This window comes from Quercus lobata, chromosome 3, assembly GCF_001633185.2.
Source record: "Quercus lobata isolate SW786 chromosome 3, ValleyOak3.0 Primary Assembly, whole genome shotgun sequence".
NCBI classification, from domain to species: Eukaryota; Viridiplantae; Streptophyta; class Magnoliopsida; order Fagales; family Fagaceae; genus Quercus; species Quercus lobata.
In genome coordinates, this window is record NC_044906.1 from 16,605,073 (window position 1) to 16,617,542 (window position 12,470).

Sequence of the window (12,470 nt, forward strand, 5' to 3'; positions counted from 1 at the left end):
CAATGCCTACTACATCTGCCTCCAACTTTAGATCTTCCCTTCAAGACTCATCACAGACAATCTCCCCATTCCTTCAATCATGTATTTCTCTAAAAATCTATGAAAATATAAAGAGCATGTGAATATTTAGGCAACTTCACAGTAATTAAGGAGCAGATATAAAAAGTCAAATATGCTCAAATTTTTCAAAAAAAACTTAAAGCACTTTCGAATAGTAAATACTCTCACAAAATATAGTGATAGGTGCCTTAGATTTTCACGCATGATATGCTTCCAAATCAGTAAAAATGAAAACTTTGAATCACACGTAATTGGACTGTTCTAAAATAAGCATAAAAAAACTTTGGAATCAGTGAAAACCAGCAATGAGAATACAAAAAACCATAAATCTCAATCTGAATCACCAAAATGCATATAGAAACACTGTCAATATTTTCAAAAACAAAACAGAACACTCTACAAAAGACAAAAAAATTCAAAATTAAAAACAGAAACGGATCTCAAATTTGATCACTAAAACAAAACACTTTCAATATTTTTCAAAACACAGAAAACAGTTTCACTTATTGAGAATCAACAATGCGAATGAAACAGTTTAAACCAAAAAAAAAAAAACTGAAAAACTCAAGCTTGAGTGAGAGTGAGTCTGAGTTTGAGAGAGTCACCGGTAGCTTCTTCACGAGGGAGACGTTGCCGAAGTGTACGGCGAGGAACAAAGCGGTGACGTCAATCTTGAACGAGTTGTACTCGACTCGGACCTGACTCGCCGATTTATCACCATTAGGTGTAGATAGTTGAGAAAATTTAAAAAAAAAAGAAAAAAGAAAAAAAGAAAAAAAGAAGACAATAAAAAGAGATGAATGTATAATGCTTAAGAAAGAGAAGAAAACTCACCAAGCAGTCACCAAGTTCCAAAACTAAAGCTGATGAAGAAAGAAAAAATAGGTCAGGATTTTTTTTTGGGACTGTGAGGACAGAGGACTGGAGTTTTGGGGGCTTGTAGGCGGCGGTACTAGTGCAAGTGAAAGTGTATCAAAGAAGACAAAACAAAATAAGAAGGAATAAGGGATTCCGTGGGTCAATGTGGGTGGGTTTTTTGAGATGGAGAGAGTGAAATTTTGTTGTTAGTGTTTGGACTTGAGTATTTAAACGAAGTGGACCAACTTTTTGTTTTATTTGGAGTATATAAGGCCTAAAACTAAAGCTGGGGTAGGAAGAATAGTTGAGAAATGGGTTTTGGGGGGCCTGTTGTCCAATATTGGGGGGGCCCAATTATTTTTTCTACCTACTCTAATGGAATTTTTTTTTTTTTTTTTTTTTTTTTTTTTCTTTTGCAGGGGCCACGGCCCCCCCAAGCCACTATGTGGCTCCGCCCCTGAATTCACTTCATGTGCTCCGAAAAACTAATTGTTAATGACCAAAATTTGACAAGAAGCTTATTCCATGAAAAACAAAAAAAGACCATGGGCCTTGACAAAAGACCTAGCCTGAGAAGTTAAGAAGGACTATGAAGGTCTAAAAGCCAAAAAGAAGGAAAAGGAATGAAAAAGTAAAAAAAGAAGAGGACCCAAACTTAGGCCACGAGTGGGATCCTCATCCTTTAAGAAGTAGATCCGTTGAGGAAAAGCCTAGGAGATCTTGAGAATGATGTGGATGGCTTAGAAGATCTTGAGAAGGACGTGGGTGATCTAGAAGATAGAACAAACCACTCACAAGTATCCTTGAAAGAAGGAAAGGTTCGTTAGATTTCTCAAAATCAAGAGGCAGATAGAAGTGAAAGAGACAAGTGGTATCCTCGAGTTTAGTACCTGACGTAAGAACCGAGGGATTTTAGTCAACGCAGAGGACATGCAGCAAAGGGGAGGATGGTCAAAAGCTTCTCAAGCCCACCCATTGTAAGGAGGAATCTATTTCATTTTTGGAAAAATGCCAAATCAAGAAGAGTCAACATTAAGGCCCTAGGACCTCAATTTGTCCTTTTAAAGCCTTGAGAAGAGGACCTTGGTTGACACATGGGAAAGCCAAGGTGTATGTTCAGATTCCCAACAAAAGTCATTAAAAATCCAACAAAACCAAGTATCATTTTTGTAACCCATGGTCCAAGCCCATAGGATCTTGAGTTGGTAGTAAGGGAAAAGTGGTTTGGTCGGTAGGGAAGTGATTTCTAGTAAAAGGAGGGTCCTGAAGTTTTCCCTTGGATAATGTATTTGCTTGGAATGCATGAACCAAAGGAAAACTCAGTTCCTCCATGTATATGACATCTCGCAACAATTTCCTCTTTATTGTCATTTTCAATCAAAGTTGTCACTCATTTCTAAGAAGACATCTTCCATTTGTAGCTAAAGCCAAATACTCCTTTGGAGTTATAATTACTAAATTAAGCCAAACCTCTACCCAATGCACTCTTTCAGATTCCTATAAAACGACATGGTTTTACCCAACAGACCAAGGACGTCCTCGCTTAGGGTACCAGACCATGTCCACTATAAAAGGAACACCAAAGCATAACAGAGGGTCAATTTTAAAGTTTGGAAAAAAGGGGAGAGTTCTAGAGATTCAAATTGATAATTCTGAGAATTCTAAGTGTTCAGCAAGGGAAAGGAGAGAAAGAAAGAATAAAATAGAGAGCTAAGGAAGAGGACTTTGTTCCATATCCTTGACACCTTTTAAAATATCACTTAGACTTCAAAGAAACATGTACAAATACATGCCCACATCATATATCACTCTCTCCCGCAAAATCCTCCTCACCTAACTATCTTGGAAGGAAATGTCCAAGCAAAGCTACTTGGACTTGAGTTTTAAATCCCACAAGTCTTGCACCAACGCACTAATTCTGTGAGAATTGTGGTCAGGATCCTTGTGGCTGACTCATTTCCATGAAGATCATTTGCATATATGTATATGTTTTAGAATGTATATCCTAACCTGAGGAACTAAAAATAACTTGAGAATATTTGTATTGTATAGTTTTTATGCAGAACCTACAAAGGTAAAGGGAAAGGACAAATTCTAGTAAACATGGAGGAAGATCCTGTGGCTAGGGGACCAACATTTTAGGTTCCCAAATCAAAAGGCCTCGTGGTTCAAGGAACCAATGTTTTGGGTTCCATGGATTAAAGACCTAGTACCCCTGGGAACCACGACATTATGCTCAAAGGACCACAAACCTACATCCTAGGAATCGCTGGTAGAGGTACCACCCTAACATCTTTCCTATGTCCTAGGAACTGCTGGTGGATGAACCACTACAACATCTCTCTTATATCCTGAGAATTGCTGGTGGAGGAATCACTACAACATCTTTCCCAAGGAATCATTATGGAGGAGCTAAGTGAAGGAACTCTTTTAAATGTTTACATAGTAAAAGATGAGCTTTAAATATTCTATTTCATCTCCTTCTCATTGTGAATATTATGAATAATTCTTTTACTCATTTTGTAAGGGTAAAAGGTCATTTTAAGATATTAAAACACTTAATAATATTTTATTGCTTAGGAGGAAATCACATTTTTACCACTACAACATCTCACTCATATCCTAGGAATTGCTGGTGGAGGAACCACTGCAACATCTTTCCCAAGGAATCATTACGGAGGAGCTAAGTGAAGGAACTCTTTTAAATGTTTACACAGTAAAAGATGAGCTTTAAATATTCTATTCATCTCCTTCTCATTGTGAATATTATGAATAATTCTTTTACTCATTTTGTAAGGGTAAAAGGTCATTTTAAGATATTAAAACACTTATAATAATATTTTATTGCTTAGGAGGAAATCGCATTTTTACCTTGAGGAGTTTTATGTGACTTGCGCACAAACCGGTTCATATAACGACCCCAATAGGCCGCGGAGAACTGAAACCAATCCAACCAACAATCAATCAGCTATCCTTGAAGGCCCAAGATCTCTTGTCATCAATGGACCTGGGTACCATCCAAAAAAAAAAGAAAAAAAAAAAAAGAAGGAACCCACACTAATGAAACTGCTGACATGCTAGCTAAAGAAGGCAGAGAAAAGAAAGGAGACTTGTGGAATATTTGATCATTGTCCTTATTTTGTTATAATGCTTATCTATTGGATTGTGTGGACATTGGCACATTAGTTTATTAGTCCCTTCTTAATAATTATGTACCTAGTTTTTAGATGCATTGCCTACTTTTATCAAAAAGAAAAATGTCATAATTTGAATTGAGAATGTAATTCTGTGTATGTTGCATGATGGAAACAAGACAGAATGGAAAATTATAAAATACTGTATAAGTACAATAAATGCGTGCTCATTTTTTCTCATATGAATACTAGGTCCCAACATGAATTTAGTTAGAAAGACTGACTCTTATATGAGAGGAGGGAATACGCATTTATTATATTCTAGTGTTCTTACAATATGCTATAATTAGCCATGACAATATAATGTCGACATAATGTCAACAAAATGGTGACAATACAATGACAACATAATAACAACGCACAAATTGGTTATATATATTGCAGTTTTCCAGGACTAGGTTACAAATAGTGTTCTCAAAATCAATTTCCTGCAATGAAATAGTCTTCTTAGAATAGAAATCCACATCTCCTTATTGAAGGAGCATTCAAAGTTCAAGTGATTTCTAGTTTCAATTGTGCTTCTGCAGAATGTGCATAACAAAACTCCTCCATACCCGCTGCTTGAAAGCCATTTTTCTTTTTTAAACCCCTCTACTTGAAAGCCTGTTTGTAGATATCAATTAGTATTGCATTAGCACCGTGTTGGGCCAAAAGGAGATGAAAGGAATTAGCTATCGTCCCACCATGGCACATATCATTATCTCTGATAGTAAAAATAAGTAAAATTTACCTAGGAGCATTACTCCTTCCTCTCACATGAGGGGTGGGTCTCATGATGGGACCCACATGTGGAGCTCACCTCTCATGTGAGAGGAGGGAGCATTACTCTGAACTATATATCTGATCATTTTCTGTAAAAACCTACTTGTTAGAATATATAGGTTGAGGTCAAGAATGTTTTTAAGAGGGTCAAAATTTTAATTTTAATTTTTTTTTTTTTAATAATTCAATAGCACAATGGAGGAGATTTAAATCTCAAACGTTTTTTTTTTTCTTTTCTTTTTTGTTTTTATATTACATTTTGTGGGATGTCATGCACACCTTATTTTAAGGTAGTATTATTATGAATCAAATATTACTAATTTAATTTCCCGTTTTAAAGAAAAAAAGGAGAATGTAAACTTAATTAGAGAAAGATGTTTAAAATAAGGTCAAAGACTTAGCAATTATTTTCAAACACTCCTGGCCCTTTTGGGATTCATAGCCCCTCCAAGCTTATACATAATCATCAAGTCATGAAAACTTATTAACCTCCTAATTGCATACATGCTTTAATTTGATTTTTTTTTTTTTTTGGGTGTGTTTCTTTCTGTGCGCATTTACAGAAAATACTTCCAACATTGATTTTATCATGTTGTTATGACTTTGTCAAAGAACGATGATATTCTATCATTTTAGCTAATCACGGACAAAACTTGTATCATGGATTGGACAATATCTCTAAGCGCAATCCGGGGTTTTTTGCAGAAAAATTCTAAAATCACATAAAATAGTATATTTTTTGCCACAACTATTTACGTGGCAGATTGTGAATCTATGTGAAATTGACAAACAACCAGTCACAGTTTAACATCACATAAAATAGTATATTTTTTGCCACAACTATTTACGTGGCAGATTGTGAATCTATGTGAAATTGACAAACAACCAGTCACAGTTTAACATGTAACATAGTTGTAGTACTACGTATAGCTATTCCAAGGAGCATGAAAAAGTCTCTGCCACTTCTTCTACCTTAAAAACGGACACGTTGCTGGTCTCCTTAAACTTTGTGTGCCATTTGTCAGCAAAAGAAGAACCATGAAGAAGTCAATTTGCCACTTCAACTTCATTCTTTGCCATATGTTGATCTTACTATTTGTGCCCAACAATGCCATGTACGTGTAAGATTTTCCGAAAATCTTATTCGTGTGCCAGTTGACATGAGACATGCAAGGCCTAGGAATTGCACTATATAAAGGAAAGCACTGTTGCAAGGAAGATATACAAACCGAAGACTACTGTACCTTAACTAGCGCTATAGCAAGTAATTCAATTGAAAGGTGTTGTGAAAGAATGGCAGATATTCGAGGAGTTTCAGGCATGGGTTGTAATGACAAGTGTGGATGCACTGTACCATGCCCCGGTGGTGTTTCCTGCAGGTAATCACTCAGTGTTCGATATATATGTGTTGTGCAATTAGCTCCCCATGTTTTGCTCATATAAACAAACATGGCCAGAGTGTGTTTTTCATTGTTCATTTAATTATGTTACAAAAGGGTAGATGAAAAGCATTAGAGTTATGATAAGGATACAACAAAATGTAGAATTGAAAAGAATTATATAGGGTACTCTAAATAATTCAATGCAACCTTTTTTTACTTTTTATACTTTGACCCAAAAGAATTATATAAACAAACATGGATTTATATATGAGTATTTTTCAATGCAACCTTTTTATACTTTTATATACTTTGATCCAAAAATTACCACCAAACTTTGTGAATATGGATTTATACCTAAGTAAAAAAAAAAAAAAATTGAATTTTGCAATGTGAAACAGGTGTAGTAGCAAGGATTCAACCGCGAGTGGGGGTGAACACAAGACATGCACCTGTGGCCAGCACTGTGGGTGCAACCCATGCTCATGCCCAGAGAGTGCAGCGGCTGGTGGGACTGGCAGGGGCTCATGCAAGTGTGGTGCTGGTTGCTCATGTTCAACTTGCCAAGCCTGATTTGGAGAACTATAATTAGAAACATTATCTACTCTGTGATAGGTGTTTTGGTTTATTATGCAGCTTGAGACTATTAAAAAAGCCTCATCATCTATGTGATGAATTGTTAACTAATGTTGATTTGTGTATGGCTTTTCAAGAATAATTAAAAATAAATGGCAACCTCTAGTTGTGTATATTTAATTATTTCTACTATATATGCTATGGAATGTTCTTCTGCTCTACCTTCTTCTTAATTTTTTTTTTTTTTTTTTAATTAGTTATGTGGGTGGTACAAGATAAGGTATCAATCCAAAATAAGAGGGAAAAATGGTGAGATTTATGCAGATATATAATACGTGACGTGAACATTGACTCATTGAGTTATTGTCTGGAATGATTAATTCATCCAAAAATAGAAAGATAAACTTTTTGGTATTTAATTTTCCAACTGGAAAACTAAGAATGCAGATTTACAAATAACAGGATTTTCATCTCATATGACAACAGAGCTTTACCTTAAAATTTGCATTTTGCCTAGATCAAGTTTTAACTTTAAAGGGCTATTGCTCTCTCTCTCTCTCTCTGTCTCTCTCAAATTCTTCCTCATGGCCCCCCTAAGTAGACTTTTAATTGATGAGATTATTAAAAGAAATGGCTTTTAACAAAAGGATCACTTTTAGCCCATGGGAAAAGAGGGATGATGCTGGTGGTTGGATTTATTTATTTATTTTATATGATCGATGCTAATTTTTAGCATCTGTAATTCTATATTGCTGGCTATAGTGCTTTCTCTGTACTTTGATTAGATGTGTTTAATTAAGGTCAGCTAAATTTAAATTCTTTAAATGTATATTCAATTAATGTTTTTAGGAAGCAATTTTTTTTTTTTTTTTTAAATCTATATAAAGGGAAATATTGAATTTTTTTTTTTGGGTGAAAGGTGGGATTTATTTAAATATAAGTGTGCGTTTGGGTCCGGTTGATGCGTTTGCATTTGCGTTTTTCTATTCTTCATTTTTTTTTTTTTTTTTGTAATGTGTTTTGGGACAAATTTTACTGCTACGATTACTGTTCATGAACAGTAGCCGCAAAGTTTGACGTGTCAAATAATTTTCAGCCAATCAGTGTACACCGTGTATAGTTCACGGACCCACAAATTTCACTTTTCAATAACTTTTTCATTAAAAATGGGTCTCATGGTACTAGTCACACATTTAAAAATTATTTTGCTATAGTGTTTTTCAGTTTTAGGAACCGCTGGTTGAGGTACCACTACAACATCTTTCCTATGTCCTGGAAGCTGCTGGTGGATGAACCACTACAACATCTTTCTCATATCCTGGGAATTGTTGGTGGAGGAACCACTGCAACATCTTTCCCAAGGAATCATTATGGAGGAACTAAGTGAAGGAATTCTTTTAAATGTTTACACAGTAAAAGATGAGCCTTAAATATTCTATTTCATCTCCTTCTCATTGTGAATATTATGAATAATTCTTTTACTCATTTTGTAAGGGTAAAAGGTCATTTTAAGACATTAAAACACTTATAATAATATTCTATTGCTTAGGAGGAAATCACATTTTTACCTTGAGGAGCTTTATGTGACTTGTGCACAAACCGGTTCATATAACAACCCCAATAGGCTGCGGAGAACCAAACCCAATCCAGTCCAACCAACAATCAATCAGCTATCCTTGAAGGCCCAAGATCTCTTGTCATCAATGGACTTGGGTACCATACGAAAAAAAAAAAAAAAGGAACCCACACTAATGAAATTGCTGACGTGCTAGGTAAAGAAAGCAGAGAAAAGAAAGGAGACTTGTGGAATATTTGATCATTGTCCTTATTTTGTTATAATGCTTATCTATTGGATTGTGTGGACATTGGCACATTAGTTTATTAGTCCCTTCTTAATAATTATGTACCTAGTTTTTAGATGCATTGCCTACTTTTATCAAAAAGAAAAATGTCATAATCTAAATTGAGAATGTAATTCTGTGTATGTTGCATGATGGAAACAAGACAGAATGGAAAATTATAAAATACTGTATAAGTACAATAAATGTGTGCTCATTTTTTCTCATATGAATACTAGGTCCCAACATGAATTTAGTTAGAAAGACTGACTCTTATATGAGAGGAGTGAATACACATTTATCATATTCTAGTGTTCTTACAATATGCTATAATTAGCCATGACAATATAATGTCGACATAATGTCAACAAAATGGTGACAATACAAAGACAACATAATAACAACACACAAATTGGTTATATATATTGCAATTTTCCAGGACTAGGTTACAAATAGTGTTCTCAAAATCAATTTCCTGCAATGAAATAGTCTTCTTAGAATAGAAATCCACATCTTCTTATTGAAGGAGCATTCAAAGTTCAAGTGATTTCTAGTTTCAATTGTGCTTCTGCAGAATGTGCATAACAAAACTCCTCCATACCCGCTGCTTGAAAGCCTTTTTTCTTTTTTAAATACCTCTACTTGAAAGCCTGTTTGTAGATATCAATTAGTATTGCATTAGCATCGTGTTGGGCCAAAAGGGGATGAAAGTAATTAGCTATCGTCCCACCATGGCACATATCATTGTCTCTGACAGTAAAAATCAAGTAAAATTTACCTAGGAGTATTGCTCCTTCCTCTCACATGAGGGGTGCGTCTCATGGCGGGACCCACATGTGGAGCTCACCTCTCATGTGAGAGGAGGGAGCATTACTCTGAACTATATATCTAATCATTTTCCGTAAAAACCTACTTGTAAGAATATATAGGTTGAGGTCAAGAATGTTTTTAAGAGGGTCAAAATTATAATTTTTCTTTTTTAATAATTCAATAGCACAATGGAGAAGATTTAAATCTTAAACGTTTTTTTTTTTCTTTTCTTTTTTGTTTTTATATTACATTTTGTGGGATGTCATGCACACCTTATTTTAAGGTAATATTATTATGAATCAAATATTACTAATTTAATTTCCCGTTTTAAAGAAAAAAAGGAGAATGTAAACTTAATTAGAGAAAGATGTTTAAAATAAGGTCAAAGACTTCGCAATTATTTTCAAACACTCCTGGCCCTTTTGGGATTCATAGCCCCTCCAAGCTTATACATAATCATCAAGTCATGGAAACTTATTAACCTCCTAATTGCATACATGCTTTAATTTGATTTTTTTTTTTGGGGGTGTGTTTCTTTCTGTGTGCATTTACAGAAAATACTTCCAACATTGATTTTATCATGTTGTTATGACTTTGTCAAAGAACGATGATATTCTATCATTTTAGCTAATCACGTACAAAACTTGTATTATGGATTGGAGAATATATCTTTAAGCGCAATCCGGGGTTTTTTGCAGAAAAATTCTAAAATCACATAAAATAGTACATTTTTTGTCACAACTACTCACGTGATAGATTGTGAATCTATATGAAATTGACAAACAACCAGTCACAGTTTAATACGTAAAATAGTTATGCTACTACATATAACTATTCCAAGAAGCATGAAAAAGTCTCAGCCACTTCTTCTACCTTAAAAACGGATACGTTGCTGGTCTCCTTAAACTTTGTGTGCCATTTGTCAGCAAAAGAAGAACCATGAAGAAGTCAATTTGCCACTTCAACTTCATTCTTTGCCATATGTTGATCTTACTATTTGTGCCCAACAATGCCGTGGACGTGTAAGATTTTCCGAAAATCTTATACGTGTGCCAGTTGACACGAGACATGCAAGGCCTAGGAATTGCACTATATAAAGGAAAGCATTGTTGCAAGGAAGATATACAAACCGAAGACTACTGTACCTTAACTAGCGCTATAGCAAGTAATTCAATTGAAAGGTGTTGTGAAAGAATGGCAGATATTCGAGGAGTTTCAGGCATGGGTTGTAATGACAAGTGTGGATGCACTGTACCATGCCCCGGTGGTGTTTCCTGCAGGTAATCACTCAGTGTTCGATATATATGTGTTGTGCAATTAGCTCCCCATGTTTTGCTCATATAAACAAACATGGCCAGAGTGTGTTTTTCATTGTTCATTTAATTATGTTACAAAAGGGTAGATGAAAAGCATTAGAGTTATGATAAGGATACAACAAAATGTAGAATTGAAAAGAATTATATAGGGTACTCTAAATAATTCAATGCAACCTTTTTGTACTTTTTATACTTTGACCCAAAAGAATTATATAAACAAACATGGATTTATATATGAGTATTTTTCAATGCAACCTTTTTATACTTTTATATACTTTGATCCAAAAATTACCACCAAACTTTGTGAATATGGATTTATACCTAAGTAAAAAAAAAAAAAAATTGAATTTTGCAATGTGAAACAGGTGTAGTAGCAAGGATTCAACCGCGAGTGGGGGTGAACACAAGACATGCACCTGTGGCCAGCACTGTGGGTGCAACCCATGCTCATGCCCAGAGAGTGCAGCGGCTGGTGGGACTGGTAGGGGCTCATGCAAGTGTGGTGCTGGTTGCTCATGTTCAACTTGCCAAGCCTGATTTGGAGAACTATAATTAGAAATATTATCTACTCTGTGATAGGTGTTTTGGTTTATTATGCAGCTTTAGACTATTAAAAAAGCCTCATCATCTATGTGATGAATTGTTGATTTGTGTATGGCTTTTCAAGAATAGTTAAAAATAAATGGCAACCTCCAGTTGTGGGTGGTACAAGATAAAGTATCAATCCAAAATAAGAGGGAAAAATGGTGAGATTTATGCAGATATATAAAACGTGACGTGAACATTGACTCATTGAGTTATTGTGTGGAATGATTAATTCATCCAAAAATAGAAAGATAAACTTTTTGTATTTAATTTTCCAATTGGAAAACTAAGAATGCAGATTTTACAAATAACAAGATTTTCATCTCATATGACAACAGAACTTTACCTTAAAATTTGCATTTTGCCTAGATCAAGTTTTAACTTTAAATGACTATTGCTCTCTGTCTCTCTCAAATTCTTCCTCATGGCCCCCCTAAGTAGACTTTTAATTGATGAGATTATTAAAAGAAATGGCTTTTAACAAAAGGATCACTTTTAGCCCATGGTAAAAGAGGGATGATGCTGGTGGTTGGATTTATTTATTTATTTTATATGATCGATGCTAATTTTTAGCATCTGCAATTCTATATTGCTGGCTATAGTGCTTTCTCTGTACTTTAATTAGATGTGTTTAATTAAGGTCAGCTAAATTTAAATTCTTTAAATGTATATTCAATTAATGTATTTAGGAAGCAATATTTTTTTTAATCTATATAAAGGGGAAATATTATTTTTTTTATTTTTTTATTTTTGGTGAAAAGTGGGATTTATTTAAATATAAAAGCTAGAGAGCTGGGTACAAAAGAGAAATATTGATTAAAACAGTATTTTGTCATTACAAAACTAAGGGATAGGATAGAGGCAAGGCAGGCAACCTGTTCTTATCATCCCTCATGTGCTAGACATAAAAGAAAATTTATATATATATATATATATATATATATATATAAGTTTGCATGAACCTCATATCCCAGACATAAACAAAATAGGTTAAAATATTTTTTAAACTTTGCATGAATATTGCTTTTCGTCCTTGTTTTTTATCCCTAAATAATTAGCAATGTTACTGTTAACAATTTTCAACTTAAAAAG

At 34.4% G+C, this 12,470-nt stretch overlaps 1 long non-coding RNA gene across 1 annotated transcript; it reads left to right on the forward strand.

The window, feature by feature from the left end:
• The first annotated feature begins 10,589 nt into the window (after window positions 1-10,589).
• LOC115978783 lies at window positions 10,590-11,585 on the forward strand. The gene is made up of 2 exons (XR_004088865.1): window positions 10,590-10,757; window positions 11,159-11,585. It is a non-coding gene; the product is annotated as an uncharacterized LOC115978783 (long non-coding RNA).
• Window positions 11,586-12,470: the final 885 nt, after the last annotated feature.